Source organism: Canis aureus, chromosome 37, assembly GCF_053574225.1.
Source record: "Canis aureus isolate CA01 chromosome 37, VMU_Caureus_v.1.0, whole genome shotgun sequence".
Taxonomy (NCBI): Eukaryota; Metazoa; Chordata; class Mammalia; order Carnivora; family Canidae; genus Canis; species Canis aureus.
The window spans coordinates 22,857,158-22,872,321 of record NC_135647.1 but is presented as its reverse complement, the minus strand read 5'-3'; the positions used below and the strand labels follow the sequence as shown (position 1 = coordinate 22,872,321).

Here is a 15,164-nt window from a genome sequence, read left to right as displayed (position 1 = left end):
TGTTTGCCATCTGCATGTCTTCTTTGGAGAAATGTCTGTTCATGTCTTCTGCTCATTTTTTAAATTGGGTTAGTTGTTTTTTGGGTGTTGAGTTATATAAATTTTTAAAATATGTTTTGGATATTAACTCTATTGGATATGTCATTTGTAAATATCTTCTCCCATTCAGTAGGTTGCCTTTTAGTTTTGTTGATTGTTTCCTTCACTGTGCAGAGGCTTTTTATTTTGATGTAGTTCTAATAGTTTAATTTTGTTTTTATTTCCCTTGCCTCAGGAGACATATCTAAAGAATTGTTGCTACTGCCAATGTCAGAGACATTACTGCTTGTATTCTCTTCCAGGATTTTTGTGGTTTTAGGTCTTGCATTTAAATCTTTAATTTATTTTGAGTAATTGTGTGTAATGTAAGAAAGTGGTCCAGTTTCATTCTTTTGCATGTTACTGTCCAGCTTTCCCACACCGTTTATTGAAGAGACTGTCTTTTTTCCCATTACATATTCTTTCCTCTTTTGTTTCAGATGAATTGACCATATAATCATGCTTATTTCTGGGTCTCTACTCTGTTCCATTGATCTGTGTGTCTATTTCTGTGCCAACACCACACTGTTTTATTCACTACAGTTTTGTAGTGTAACTTAAAGTCTAGAATTGTGATACCTCCATCTTTGTCCTTTTTCAAGATTGCTTTGGCTCTTTGGGGTCTCTTTTGGTTTATACAAATTTTGGGATTATTTGTTCTATTTCTGTGAAAAATGCTTTTGGTATTTTAATAGGGGTTGCATTGAATATGTAGATTGCTTTGAGCAGTATGGGCATTTTGACAAAATTTTTCTTCCTATCCATGAACATGGACTATCTGTCCATTTCTTTGTGTCATCTTCAATGTCTTTCATCAGTGTTTTAGAGTTTTCAGAGTACACATCTTTCGCCTCTGGTTAAGTTTATTGCCAGATGTTTTGTTATTTCTGGTGCAATTGTAAATGGCATTGTTTTTTTAAATTTCTCTTTCTTCTGCTTCATTATTAGTGTATAGAAATGCAAAGATTTCTGTATTGATTTTGTATCCTGTGACTTTATCAATTTCATTTATCAGTTCTAGCATTTTTTTGGTGGAGTCCTTAGGGTTTTCTGTATATAGTATCATGTCATATGCCAATAGTGAAAGATTTATTTCTTTATTACCACTTTAGATGCCTTCTATTTTTTTTGTTGTCTGATTACTGTGGCTGGGACTTCCAGTACTATGTTGAATAAAAGTGGTGACAGTGGATATCCTTGTCTTGTTCCTGATCTTAGGGGAAAAGTTCTTGGTTTTCCCCCATTGAGTATGGTATCAGCTTTGGGTTTTCATATGTGGTTTTTATTATGTTAATGTATATTCTCTCTAAACCTACTTTGTTGAGGGTTTTTATCATGAATGAATGTTGTACTTTGTCAAATGCTTTTTCTGCATCTATTGAAAGGGTCATATGGTTTTTATCCTTTCTCTTGTTGATGTGATGTATCATGTTGATTGATAGGTATTAATTCTTCTTTAAATGTTTGGTAGAATTCACCTGTGAAGCCATCTCTTCCCAGATGTATATCTGTTACGAGTTTTTTGAGTATTGATTTGATTGCTAGTAATTGGTTTGTTCAAATTTTCTATTTCTTCCTGATTCAGTTTTGGAAGATTATATGTTTCTAAGAATGTATCTATTTCTTCTAGGTTGTCCAATCTGTTGGCATATACTTTTTCATAATATTCTTTTATAATCTTTTGTATTTCTGTGGTGTTGATGTTATTTCTCCTGCATTTCTGATTTTATTTATTTGAGCCCCCTCTCTTTTTTCTTAATGAGTCTGACCAAAAAATTTTCAATTTTCTTTATCTATTCCAAGAACCAACTCCAGGTTTCATTGATCTTCTATTATTTAGTCTCTATTTCTCTATTTGTATTTATTTCTGTTCTAATCTTTATTGTTTCCTTTCTTCTACTGGCCTTGGGCTTTGTTTATTCTTTTTCTAGTCCTTTTAGGTGTAAGATTAGTTGCTTATTTGAGAGTATTCTTGTGTTTTTTTTCTTTTTAAAAAGATTTATTTATTTGTTCATGAGACACACACACACACACACACACACACACACAGAGAGAGAGAGAGAGAGAGAGAGAGAGAGAGAGACATAGCCAGGCTCCCCACAGGAAAAGGAAGAAGCAGGCTCCCCAGAAAGCCTGATGCAGGACTTGATCCAGGATCCCAGGATCAAGCCCTGAGCCAAAAGGTAGACACTCAACCACTAAGCCACCCAAGCATCCCAGTTTTCTTGTTTCTTAAGGAAGTTTTATACTATTATGGTCAGAAAATATCCATGTTATGATTTCAGTTTTCACCACTATCTAATTTTAACAGGCCTTCATGAGGATGATTGAAAGGAAGGACATTTCCAAACTGTTGATTATTCAGAATGAATGATATACACTTACTTTTCCTTTTCCTTCTAGCTACTTCTTAGGGCTAAATCATCCACCAATCCATCTATCCATCCACCCATCCACTTGTCATTTACTGAGTACTTACTGTGAACCACTCTTGTTGGTAAACACTCACATATAAGTAAAGGAAGACGTTGTATGTATTTCTGAGGACTTCAAGATCTATAAGCAGAAAATAATTCTGTCTGATACACAGGAATCAATGCGCAAGTGTGTGAGTGTGTAGGTGCTTCTACCTCTCTTTTCAGTGACTCAGGATCATGTTATGATTTAGTCCATACTGAATCCTTCTATTTATTTGGGTTAAGAAAAAGAGAAAGAAAAACTGAGCCTTTCTCTACCATACAAAAACTCTTAAATCTTAAAATCAGAGTGGAGGCCAGTGTGTTTTTTTTTTCATTGCATTGAGAATGATCAGAAGGAAAGAAAACAGCAAGTCTTAAAATCTTTTCTTGTTTTGTACCAAGTTTGGATTTTGTTTTTCCTTCACATTTTCTTTGTTCTTTCCCCAGTTTCTTTGTTGTTCTCAGGAAGGCGAAATATTCTTCCATTTTCAGCCCAGCAGAGTGGAATTTATACCCAAACATCCTCATCAGATTGACAAAGCATCCTGCAGGGACATCATGGAGCTCATTTAATCTCTGGGAGAGGTAAGAGAGCAATGAGAGCTGGACAGGGGAAACCTGCAGTGATTTTTGTTGATGTATGGTTGCTTTGTTAAAAGAGAGAAACTTGCATTTCTGTTTCTTTTTCTTTTATGAGTTTAAAAGCTAATTCTAGACCCAAATTGGAAGAAGTTTTAGAAGCAGAATTCTATAGCAGTTTGAGAGCAAAATGATGACAAATGGCATTAAAAGTATGCCTATTTTCTGACTGGAAAGGGAACTCTGGTTTATTGTTGCAGATTTTCTTTCTATATTCTGCATAACTCTAACAGTGACAGTGATTGGACCAGAAAAACAAACAAACAAACAAAACTAGTCTTCTGGGGCCCCAGAGGACCTGTGACAGTCTAAAGGGTATGAACTGTACTCCAATTTTGCCTCCTAAGTATCAGCAGAGGAAGCAGAGAGAGGGGTTGGTGGGATAATAATTGCAATAGATTTTTTAAAGATTTATTTATTTATTTTTAAGGAGAGAGAGAGAGAGAGAGAGATGAGGGAGGGGCAAAGGGAGAAGGAGAGGCTCTCAAGCAGACTCCCTGCTGAGCACAGCCCAGTGGAAGTCTTGATCTGACAAACTTGAGATCATGACCTGGGTAGGAATCAAGAGTCAAATGTTTAACTGACTGGGCCATCCCAGTATCCCACAAATGATGTAGACCAGGCACTGTTATGAGAGATTTGTAAATGTGAACTTATTTATTCCTCACAATACTGTGTGAGATGAACATTATTATGCACATTTTGTGTATAAGAAAACCAAGATTCAGAGAGGGTGAAAAACCTGCCCAATATCACACAGCTAGGAAGGCAATGTAGTTTAAGACATCCCAAATCACAAAATTATAAAGAAGAGGACAGGGATGTCTGGGTGGCTCAGTTGGTTAAGCATCTGCCTTTGGCTCAGATCATGATCCCAGGGTCCTGAGATCGGGCCCCACGCCAGGTTCCCTGCTCAGCAGAAAAGTTTGCTTCTTCTCCCTCTACCCCTCCCCCAGCTCATGCACATTTATTCTCTCTCTCTCTCTCTCTCTCATATAAAGAAATAAAATCTTAAAAAAGGGGGACATTTACAGGAAAAAAGGAAAGATGATAATTACTTACATGTTTGAAACTCTGCAATCTTTAAGTTACTTCATATCTCATTTGGTACATTCATTCAACATATATTTATGGAGAAACTACAGATACTACGGTGCCAGATACTGTGTATTTTAAATATATAATGTATTAATAGAAAATCTGAGGTATAGTAAGGCCAACAGATCAGGGGATGATTGCCTCTGAAGACCATGGTGGGACCACATGAGAAAGCATGAGGGTTAATCAGGAGGGGAGGGGTGGGGGAAGCTGTGGGTAAGAGCCTTCATTATGTTTTCTGCAAGAAGGAGCTGGTGAGGCAAGGTAATCAGTTTTCAGACTGGCTGTTTTGAATAATTTCAGTGGGCTCTGGGACATAGGGACTGTGCCTACTTGTCTAGTACCTGACCCTGAGATGATTAGGGCAGGGAAAGAGTGGTGTAAAGCATGAAGAAGATGTTGGGATGTGGGCTTTGTATTGGTTGGTTTGTATTTGAAAAGTACACTCATGGGTGAATTGTTTACAATCTCTAGGAATGGAAATTGGCTGTTCCTGGGAAAGAGTCTCTTCAGGATCAGTAAGGTGCTAGATATCAAAGCATCAAAAGTACAGAAAATAAAAGATGTGGTCAATATACTGTGCTAAATGTTAGGGAAGTAGCAGTGAACAAGGCAAGTAACAACAAATGTGTGTGTGTGTGCATATACAAGTAGTAGATATTAAAGAAGTATATGATTTAATGATTAATTGCAATCCTAGTAGATTCTGTGGCAGAGAAGTTCAAGGTTCTAGAAAAACATTCAACAGGGAACTGGCCTACCTTGGGGGTTGCCATTAAGATGTTGACTCAGTCTTCCCACCATGGACCTCTACACAGGCGATTGCTAAATCATCCTTGTGTGTCCTTACCTAGATGGCTAGGCAAGTGATGAGAGAGAAAGAGAATATTGCGGGTGGCAGCTATTCTGTTCATTACCTACCTTTGGAAATCATATTGTACCACTTCTGCTCAATTCCTTTCCTTAGAGGCAGATCACTAAGTGCGGTGCACCTTCAGGAGAGGAGAATTAGACTGAAATAAGAAGTGTCAAATAATTTTTCAACATATTTTTAAAATACTAGTCTCCTACTGTCTAATTATTTTACTTCTACAGATGCCTTAAACCTCATAATAAAATAGTTTTTAAAAATTTAAGACATCAATTTCCCTTAAAGAAAATAAAGGAAGAAAAAGATCATCTTTTATATTTTCTTACACATTTAGCATTTCCAGTGCTCTCCATTTCCTATACACAGGAGTTTCCTTCTGATATTATTTCCTTGCAGCCTGAAAAGTTTCTTTAGAATTTTTTGTTATACAGGTCTGCTTGTGGTAAATTTTTCTGAGCTTTTGCTTATCCTGCAGTCTCAATTTTGAATGACATTTTCTTTGGGTGTAGAAATATTTATATACACATAGGTTTTACCTTCAGCGCTTTAAAGCTGTTTTCCCCCACTGTTTGCTGGCATGCATTGTTTTATGTGAGAAATTTTTTGTTTTCTGGCTGTTTTGAATATTTTATCTGTATCTGTGGTTTTCAGCAGTTTGGCTATGATGTGTCAAGTTGTTGTGCTTTTGTATTTTGTACTTTGTGTTCAATGGTTGCATTGAACGCTCCTTCTTATTATGTAGGCTGATGTTTGTAACCAAATTTGAGAAGTGTTTATTTTAAAATTTTTTTCTATTGATGTAGGGTAATACATTGATTACCACCCTTGCCTTCTGGGGCAAATTCCATTTAGTCATGGTGTATGATCTTATAATATGCTGTTGAATTCAGCTTGCTAAATTTTGAAGGATTTTTGCATGTGTTTGTTCTTAATGGATATTGGTCTGTAGTTTACTTTTTTTTTTGTGATGTCTGTATGGCTTTGGTATTAGGGTGATGCTGGTCTCATAGAGTGAATTAGAAGGTTTTTCCTACTGTTCTATTTTTTTTTTTAAAGAGTTTGAAGATTGGTGCTTATTCTTTAAATGTTTGGTAAAATCCACTTGCATAGCCATCTGGTCCTGAGCTTTCCTTTGTGAAGATTTTGATTATTGGTTCATTCTCTTGGCTTGTTATAGATCTGGTCTGATTTTCTATATTCTCTAAGCCACTTTTAGCAATTTGTGTTTTTCTAGGAAGTTGTCCATTTCATTTAGGTTATCTAATTTGTTGGAAAATTGCTCATAGTATTCTCTTATAAGACTTTTTATTTTCTGTAAAGTCAGTAGTAGCATCAATGAATTAAAAATTCAAATATTGTCATTTTCAATTCTAGAATTCTCACACTGTTCTTTTTATAGTTTCCATTTCTAGGGTGAGATACCTCATCTGTTCACTCATTGTATTCATTTTTCCCTTTAAGTCCTAGGCTATATTTATAATAGCTATTTATAATTCCTTATAGGTAGATTTCAGCATCTAGACAATCAGAGTTTGTTTATATTGTTTTTTTTCCTCTTGTTTATGGCTTACATTTCCTCCTTCTTTGTATATCTATTAGTTTTTTAATTATATGACAGACATTATAGATAATAAGTTTTCAGAAGTTTGGATCATTTTCTCTTCCTTTCATGTATATTGGGTTTTGTTTTTGCAGATAGGAAATAACTGATGGGTCTTTTTGATTCTGTAAGCTTGGCTCCATTCTTTATTATTGCTTCTTCATTTCAGTTTTTTCTTTCTCTTTAGCCCTGGGGCAAGGTTTTACTCAGCGAGTTATCTTTGTTATGAAAACATTGGCTTTTTGGGTTTCAACTGAATGCTCAAGTCCTTGGTGAAAACTCTATGACTTGGCCAGAATTTCACCATTTTTCAATTCTTTGCAATTTCTAATCTATTTTTTCATTACTAAGCCTCATATTGGTCTTTCTTTTCTAGGTCTATGTGGAAACAATCTGCATGCTCATCAGTGTATGAATAGATATACACATGTGGATATTATTCATCCATTAAAAGGAATAAAGTACTGATACATACTACAATGTAGATTAATCTCTAAACCATTATGTTAACTGAAAGAATCCAGGCACCAAAGCTCGCATATGATTCTGTTTATTTTTATTTTTTAATTTTTTAAAGATTTTATTTATTTATTCATGAGAGACACACAGAGAGAGGCAGAGACACAGGCAGAGGGAGAAGCAGGCTTCATGCAGGGAGCCCGACATGGGACTCGATCCCGGGTCTCCAGGATCACGACCTGAACTGAAGGCAGCACTAAACTGCTGAGCCACCCAGATGCCCATGATTCTGTTTATATAAAAATCTAAAACTGGTAAATCCACGGAAACAGAAAGCAGATTGGTGATTGCCAATGGCTAGGGAGAAGGTGTAATGGGCAGTAACTCCTTAGTGAGTATGAGGTTTTATTTGTGGCTGATGATTCAATTAAAAAAATAGCTCTATAATCCATGCCCTCATATTTCACTGATAATAATTCACTAGTGGCCCTGGTGTATGTGCGTATGCATAGATTATGTAGAACACTGGAAAAGAAATGTCATTTCCAACTAAAATTTTAGTTTATTTGAATATTAATTTGTTTAGTGACATTTAAGCAAATGACTTCTCTATTAGTCTGGCAGCAACCTAATAGATGTGGAATGTGAAGTCCAATATTTAACTCAGGAACTCTGTATATTTGAGAGAAACCACCTGGAGTCTCAAATACATGAGACCTTGCTAGGGCTTATCGGAGTCATGGTGAGGAGACTTTGGGCTATGGGTTGAGGTTTAGGACATTTGACTCTTAAAGACCTGAGTGGTGTAGTGGCTGAGTGCCTGCCTTTGGCTCGGGGTCCTAGGATCGAGTCCCACATTGGGCTTCCTGCATGGAGCCTGCTTCTTCCTCTGATTGTGTCTATGCCTCTCTCTGTGTATCTCTCATGAATAAATAAATAAAATCTTTAACAACAACAAAAAAAGATGGAGGTGAAAGCTGCTCCTGACCTATGTGGGGCATGTCAGGACAGCCATAACTCTTTTCTTGAGGAGGGAAATTCTCTCCTTATGTGTCCTTTGTTCTGATGGGTGCATTCTAACAGCAGAACCCCCAGGAAGTGGGACCATGACATTGAGTGACAGGCAGGGGCAGTAACGTGGCTGGACTGTCTTGGTGGAGAGAGGCTCTAGTCAACTGAGGGACCAGGAAATCATACCTGAGATGAAGATTGGAGGAAAGGAGAAAGGAAAGGAATTTTAGGAGGAAGAGAGAAGAACAAATAAGGAGTCAGGCCTGGAGAATTTGTCCTCATTTCCTAAAAGAGGGAATGATAATCTGAAGAAACAAATGGCCCTTCTAGAAATCAGAAAAGGAAGCTTTTGACCCTGGTAGGAGGAGAGCTGTTCACACGTTGGTTAAAGAGTCAGTTACAATGGGGCAGGATAAACAACTCAGGGTGTGTGCAGGGACTACACAGTGGCGCTGTGGATTATAACAGAGAACACAGTTCCAGACGCACATACCAGCTACATTTCCTGTGCCACTGAGAATTTCAGTCATTTAGACATGATTTTTGGTTACCATCCCAAACTGAGTAGCTAAATCTCATGATTTGGTGGATTGACCCGGAGGATTTTTTTGCTTTATGTACTCAAGGGACTGGAATAATTGGAAAGTCCAAAATGGCTTCAGTCACGTGGTAGCAGTTGGTGCTGGCCACCAGCTGGGAGCTCAGCTGGGACCACCAGCTGGAGGGTGGGGCCCATATGGCTGCGTGGGCTTCCTCAGAGTACAGTGGCTGGTTTCCAAGAAGGAGACTTTCAAAAGGCAGAAAAGGAAGCTATATATCTCTTAAATCCCAATCTTTGATGTTATATAGTATACTTCCATGATTAGTCTATTGGTTAAAACAGACAACTGGGCCAGTCCAGATTCAAGAGAAAGGAACATAAACTTCACCTTTTGGTAGAAGAGTGGTGAGGTCATAGAGCAAAAGAGCATTTGGAAAGGGTGTCATGCTTGTGGCCGCCTTCCGGAATGTGTTCTATGGCAGGGTCTTTCTGGGTGAGAGACAGGACCCGGGAGAATGGGGAGCTCTCCATGATCGTAGACAAAACTCTGCCTATCAAGAAACTAAACTATTTACTTCTCATAACACTTTAACAACATGCTACTGCTAGTATGCCCATTTTCTTGGAGAGCGGGGAGGAATGAGTCATGGAGACATCATGTAATTTTTTTCAAGGTCACTTAGTAAGTGGAGTCAGGATTCCTACCCTGTCAGTATGGGTCTGGAATCTGCATCTCCGCTGCAATTGGTACCATCTTGACCTTAGGTTCTTCTTCACAGGTGTTTGATGCGTGGAAGGGTAATGCCAGGACTTCAGCCACAGAAGTCTTGGCTTTCTGGCATGAGCAATAAGAGCTGACAAGATCCAAGCCTCCTTTGGCGTTGCATTTCATAAGGTTCTTCAGCAAAAAAAGAGCAAAATTTAGCATTAATTCATTTGGCAAACATCTAGTGAACCTCTACTATGTGCAAATCTTTGGACGGTTAGAGACAAAATGAACATAGAGCCCCAAACAGAAAAATGACAAGAATTGTGTGAACTTTGACATTGGAACTATGAAAATCAACAAGAAGAAGAAGCAGATGGATCTCTCCTTACACAATCATTTCCCACCTTGTCCTTGTTCTCGGGTCACTAACACAGACGTTGTATCTGTTGTGTGCGTGGCACCTTAGTCTCCTCCAAGTACCATTGTGGAAATGAAGGGAGAGAAGCACAAGCCTCTACTGTCATTTCTTAAAGAACAAGAGAGTATTCACTTGCTTTTCTTTAGACTTCAAATTTTGTTTTATAAAACACAGACATGCATATGTATGCACTTACCACCTCTCCAACAGTAGCTAAGCCTATTACCCCACTCCATTTGGAAAAAGAAAGAAGAAAGAAAGAAAGAAAGAAAGAAAGAAAGAAAGAAAGAACAAAAGAAAGAAAGAAAGAAAGAAAGAAAGAAAGAAAGAAAGAAAGAAAGAAAGAAAGAAAGAAACCAGGTTTACTGGAGAATGCAGATTACAGAGCAGGGCTGAAGTAGTTGCTTTCACCACTAAAGCAAAAATCAATGGCTCACCTGTACTGTTCCCACAATGGAAGCCTTTAGTTTTCCAGAAGCGTGTGAAGCCAAGCGCCTGCAAGCTTGAAATGCCCTCTGTGTCACCAGCAGCTGCTCCTTCAAGGCTGGAAAATATCTCTGAATACAATTACCTGTGCTCTGCTGAGCAGGGAAAGGTCACAGATGGAGGGACTGTGGAATTCATCATCAACATGCTTTTCGTGATAAGGAGAAAGCAGACCACATTACAGGGAGCAGGGGAAGCCTGCAGATTTCAGCACGATGAGAGTGAGAAACCACAAAGATATAGTAGTTAGAGTATAACAAGCCTAATGAAAGGAGATAGGCTTTAAAATTGGCACGTGTCACCTTCTCTGCCCTCATTAATACTAGATCTTATTGCTAACACCAGAACGGCACAGACCTCTGTGGCCGAAGTGCTGGCATCATCCGTCCATGCATCCAGCATCAGCCAGCTGGACAGGCAAAGTGGAGGAAGGGACCGGGCGACCAGCGTGCGTGGTACAGAGAAGCCCAAGTGAGGGCCCAGGGAGCAGCTGCGGTGTGTCCCCAGTGACCTCGTCTCTGCGAAGATCACACGCAGAGCTGCCCAACACGTGGCCGGGTAAGTGGCAATCCCATCCAGATTGCCAGAGGCAGAGAGGCTGGGGAGTACACACTGGAAAGCTCCAGAGAATTCCACTCGCGGCAGGGGCTCTCATGGAACCCACTCGTCCTTATTGGGCTACAGATGTGGTTGTTCCATTTTCCACTGCAGGTTAAAAGCTGCAGGTAAAGATGTGTGGGGAGGTGCCACCAACGCAGGCAGAGCGAGTGACATTGGGCCCTTCCGTGTCTTGGTGGAGGCTGCTGTTTGGTCAGGCCACGTGCTGCTGAACCAGCGTGGCCTTGACCGATGCTACCGGGGGAGGCACGGCGGGCACAGTAGAACCTAGTTTTCTTTGCTGCTTAGAGGGGTCCCTCTCACAGCAGTCAGGAGTAAGGCCTTGGACTGGACTATTTGAGAAGCCAGTTCATTCTTCCTTGGGCAGGTTTTTTTTTTTTTTTTTAATTAAAAACATTTTAAAAAATTATGTTTAGAGTTGGTAGTTTTAATGGTTCAGGATCATGTTCATAATTTGTTCTCCATTTTATGTACTGTGGTCAACTTTTCCTTTAGTAAAAAAGCCAACTTTTCAAACTTTTGCTATCACGGCCTTGTATCTGCTCTTGCATTTTCCACTAAGAGAGGTGGAGGGACAGATGCCTAGTTTTGCTTTTAAGCATGCATTTTTGAAATAGTTTTTGTGGTTTAGGATTATAACCACGGTCTAACTCCATGTGCCATGAGGACAGAGCAAGAAAAGGATGCTTTTAAATGTGTTTGCAGAAACAAACCCAGAGGATCTACTCTATGAGAAGGAAAAATTATCAGTATTTAAAGTTATTTCTTTCTTGGAAGAGAAATAAGTTGGCTTTTTTCCCCTGATTAAAAAATATCATGAAATCACTTTCCAAATTCAGAAAATATTTGGAAAGTATAAGAGAATACAAGCCACTGATTGTATCATCCCTCAAGTAATTCATTAAATTTTAATGTATATGCTCCTCACGATACTTCAGATGTGTGCCAGACACTTGCTTAGCACTTTCAAATATGTGACCTCAATTTTGGGGACAGGAGTGTTCATCTGAGATCTGCATTTAGTTTTTAAGACACTATTATAAAATTATACGGGGCATCATAGGGGCACCTGGGTGGCTTAGTCGGTTAAGTGTCCACTCCTGATTTTTGTTCAGATCATGATCTCAGTGTCCTGAGATGGAGCCCCTTTCCAAGCACACACCAGGCTGCACACTCAGTAGGAAGTTTGCTTGAGCTTCTCTTTTCCTCTGCCCAACCCCGCTGCCATGCTCACTTGCTCAGTCTCTCAGATTAATTAATTAATAGATAAGTTTTTCTAAAAATTAAAAAAATCATGTAGAGCATCATAAACAACTAGAAAGGTGTTTTTTTTTAAGGCTTCACACTTAAAAAGGAGAGATAAGGACTGAAAATCAAGCAACTTTTCCCGATCATTCACATCAAATCATAGTTTTTTCCCATAGATCTTATGTATATATATAGTTATATATAGTCAAATATATATATTCAGTTTTATTATAGTCAAAAAGATGTATATATGTACAGATATCTATCTATCTATCTATCTATCTATCTATCTATCTATCTATCTATCTATCATCTGTGCTTTGACTCAACCAAATCATAATGTTCCTCTTCATTTTACTACAACTAACTTTAGCAACTACCTCTTTGGGACAGTACAGAGGACCACAAGGTTTTGTGGAATGGAAACTTCTAATTAAATCTCCCTTTTAACTTCTTACAACAGCAGAGCAGAAAAAAGAGTGTCACTGGAATGGAGACAGTCCGTCCTTCCAGGGCACACAGACACAGCACCACCCTGTGCTTTGTCCTGGGCCGGCTCACGTCCACCTGGCAGGCAGTATGGCAGGGCCGCCGATCAATGAGACTGATGTTGGCCTTGGAGGTGGGATGGGAACAGGGTCTGGGACACCCCAGGGGCTGCTCATCAGCTTGTTAGTCACGGCACGGGTGGGCCTGGGCGAGGGAGGCCACTGAGAGCCTTGGCACCTCAGCTAGGGCCCAACTCAAGCTTTTGACAGCCTGTTTGGTTCTATCAGAGGATATCAGGCAAAGGTCACCCCCAACCAAAATGACCTCTGGGTTTTAAAAAAGAATAAGTGAGGGCTCACTTGAATAGATGTGCTAAGAAGCAAGCTCCTAGAAGGAGCACTTGTAGAGTTCTCATCCCGTAGGTTAGTCAGTCTCTCGGTCTCTCTTGCTCTCTTTCCTGAGTGCTAATTTCCCTCTGGTGTCTGCTGCTTATTTGACCCTTACCTCATGCTACCTGTGTTTTATCCCCCTAAGTGACAGCCTTCTTAACTAGACTATACCCTTGAGCACGACAGTTACCTATTGCTGCAAAACAAACACCATAGTCCTAGTCACTGAGGGTCGGGAATCTGAGAGTGGCTTAGCTGGGTGCATTCTCCTGAGGTTGCATTCAAGCCATTAGCCAAGGTTGCAGGCATCTGAAGGCTTGATTGGGGCCGGAGAGTCTGCTTCTAAGCTCCCTCCCCTGGCTGCGGCAGGAGACTCGTACTTCCTCAGAACCTCCCTGTTCGTCCCTGTGTGGGATGCTCCACAGGACAACATGGCAGCCGGCTCCCATGACTGAGTGATCCAAGAGAGCAGGACAGAAGCCAGTGTCTTTAATAACCTAGATTCTGAGTGACCCCATCACTTCTGTCCTATACTATTAGTCACACACCCTAGCCCCAATGCAGTGTGGGAGGGATCCACACAAGGATGCGAGTGCCAGGAGACCACACTATTGAGGCTCATCTCAGAGGCCGGCTACCATGATCCTTCTCTGAAGAATGGCTGATTCTTCGACATCTTTTCATGGCTAATATGTAGTACAGTCTTGTTAGGTGGGAAGTGCCCAGTCAGGTCTGTTGATGATAAAGAGATGCTGGGCCCTCAGTGTAGGCTAGAATAAAAAAAATACTACTAAAAAAATATTCAGGATGATAAGGCATGCTTGCAACTATTTGCCAATAAACATAATAAATACTGCAGAATATTTTTCTGATTTTCAATTGTTCTTATTTACATTAATGAGGTAAGGCGTGGATACAATTAAATGTCTGGGGGAAGATCTGAAATGGGGTCTAGTGGGTTATTTCTTAACTAACTACCATGGTAGGTAGCAATTCTATTCAAAATCTTCAGAAGGACAGACATCATTAGAGAAAGGTAAACCCCATGCACAGCCACATTATTCCAAATGAATTCATAGTAGGTCCTTGCCTTTTTTATTCACAGAAAACTGAAGCTGGACTCCCTGACAACAATGATGAATCTAAATTCAACAACCATTAACCAAGGATTTGTTGATTTATATGGACTTGAGGGAAGATATTATCTCTTCGACTAAGTTTGTTCTCGATAAGTTCTTAATCCTCAAGACCAGGAAAAATAGAGTATTTTTAGACTGAGCTTGGTATAAGAAAATTCCCCATCATTTTTTTCCCATTGCTTTCCAATTTACAGAAAAATAAAACCAAAATAAAAATAATGGCATTTATTCTACTCTGCCCTGTACTGTATTTTGAGGTGGATTCTTTGTTTTTTTTCTTCTATATTTCATGGTATAAATGGAGGTAAAGTAATTTGCCTAAGGTCCTAAATGTAGCATGTGATGTCCAGCTCTCTTAACTACTACCTTATCCATCAGAGTCTACAGAAATATAAATCTTCCTTCAAGACCAAATGGCACTGAATTCTAGAGTTTAATAAAACTTCATGTGAGAAATAACTGGAAGTTATATTTTTAAGGATCTCACCTCTTTTGGTAAGTTAGGTCTCAGTATTTAATGTTTTGGAGAAGGCAACCATACCCTGGCATTTTTTCTACTGGATACCTGGAGGTAATCCACAGAACATCTTTTAAAAGTGAATGTGAGCAACATAAATTCTTATTTAATAGAAGCCTGCTCTTCTCTTGATAAGCTTGATGTTGGGTTGAAATATTACCATGAAACTCTAGAGCTGATACAGCCCATTGTCATCAGAATTTGGCTTACAAGTGAGATTTGGAGTCTCTCTCTATATATTGAAAGTAAATTTTGCGAAGAAAGAAAAGGGACAATGGAAAAGGTAGGTGCATTCATCAGCCTTTTCTAAGCTCAGCAGTGCAATGGAGCGGGGCATCTGAGCCTGTCACTTCCACCATTTTGAAAATTGCCACTTAATCAACTCTTGACCGATT

The 15,164-nt window shown here is 39.2% G+C and overlaps 3 long non-coding RNA genes across 3 annotated transcripts in view; 2 read left to right on the top strand and 1 right to left on the bottom strand.

Moving 5' to 3' along the window:
• The window catches only part of LOC144306662 (uncharacterized), a 102,869-nt gene extending 92,740 nt beyond the window's left edge, over positions 1-10,129 (top strand). Inside the window, exons 5-6 of the long non-coding RNA XR_013373757.1 lie at positions 2,985-3,122; positions 9,536-10,129. This is a non-coding gene — a long non-coding RNA (uncharacterized LOC144306662). The remainder of the gene's footprint in view (positions 1-2,984; positions 3,123-9,535) is intronic.
• On the bottom strand, positions 1,927-10,583 carry LOC144306663 (uncharacterized). Its single transcript, XR_013373759.1, has 4 exons — positions 10,321-10,583; positions 9,462-9,654; positions 5,196-5,266; positions 1,927-3,082 (listed from the first exon to the last, which is right to left on the bottom strand). It is a non-coding gene; the product is annotated as an uncharacterized LOC144306663 (long non-coding RNA).
• Positions 10,187-14,502, top strand: LOC144306661 (uncharacterized). Its single transcript, XR_013373756.1, has 2 exons — positions 10,187-10,927; positions 14,219-14,502. It is a non-coding gene; the product is annotated as an uncharacterized LOC144306661 (long non-coding RNA).
• Positions 14,503-15,164: the final 662 nt, after the last annotated feature.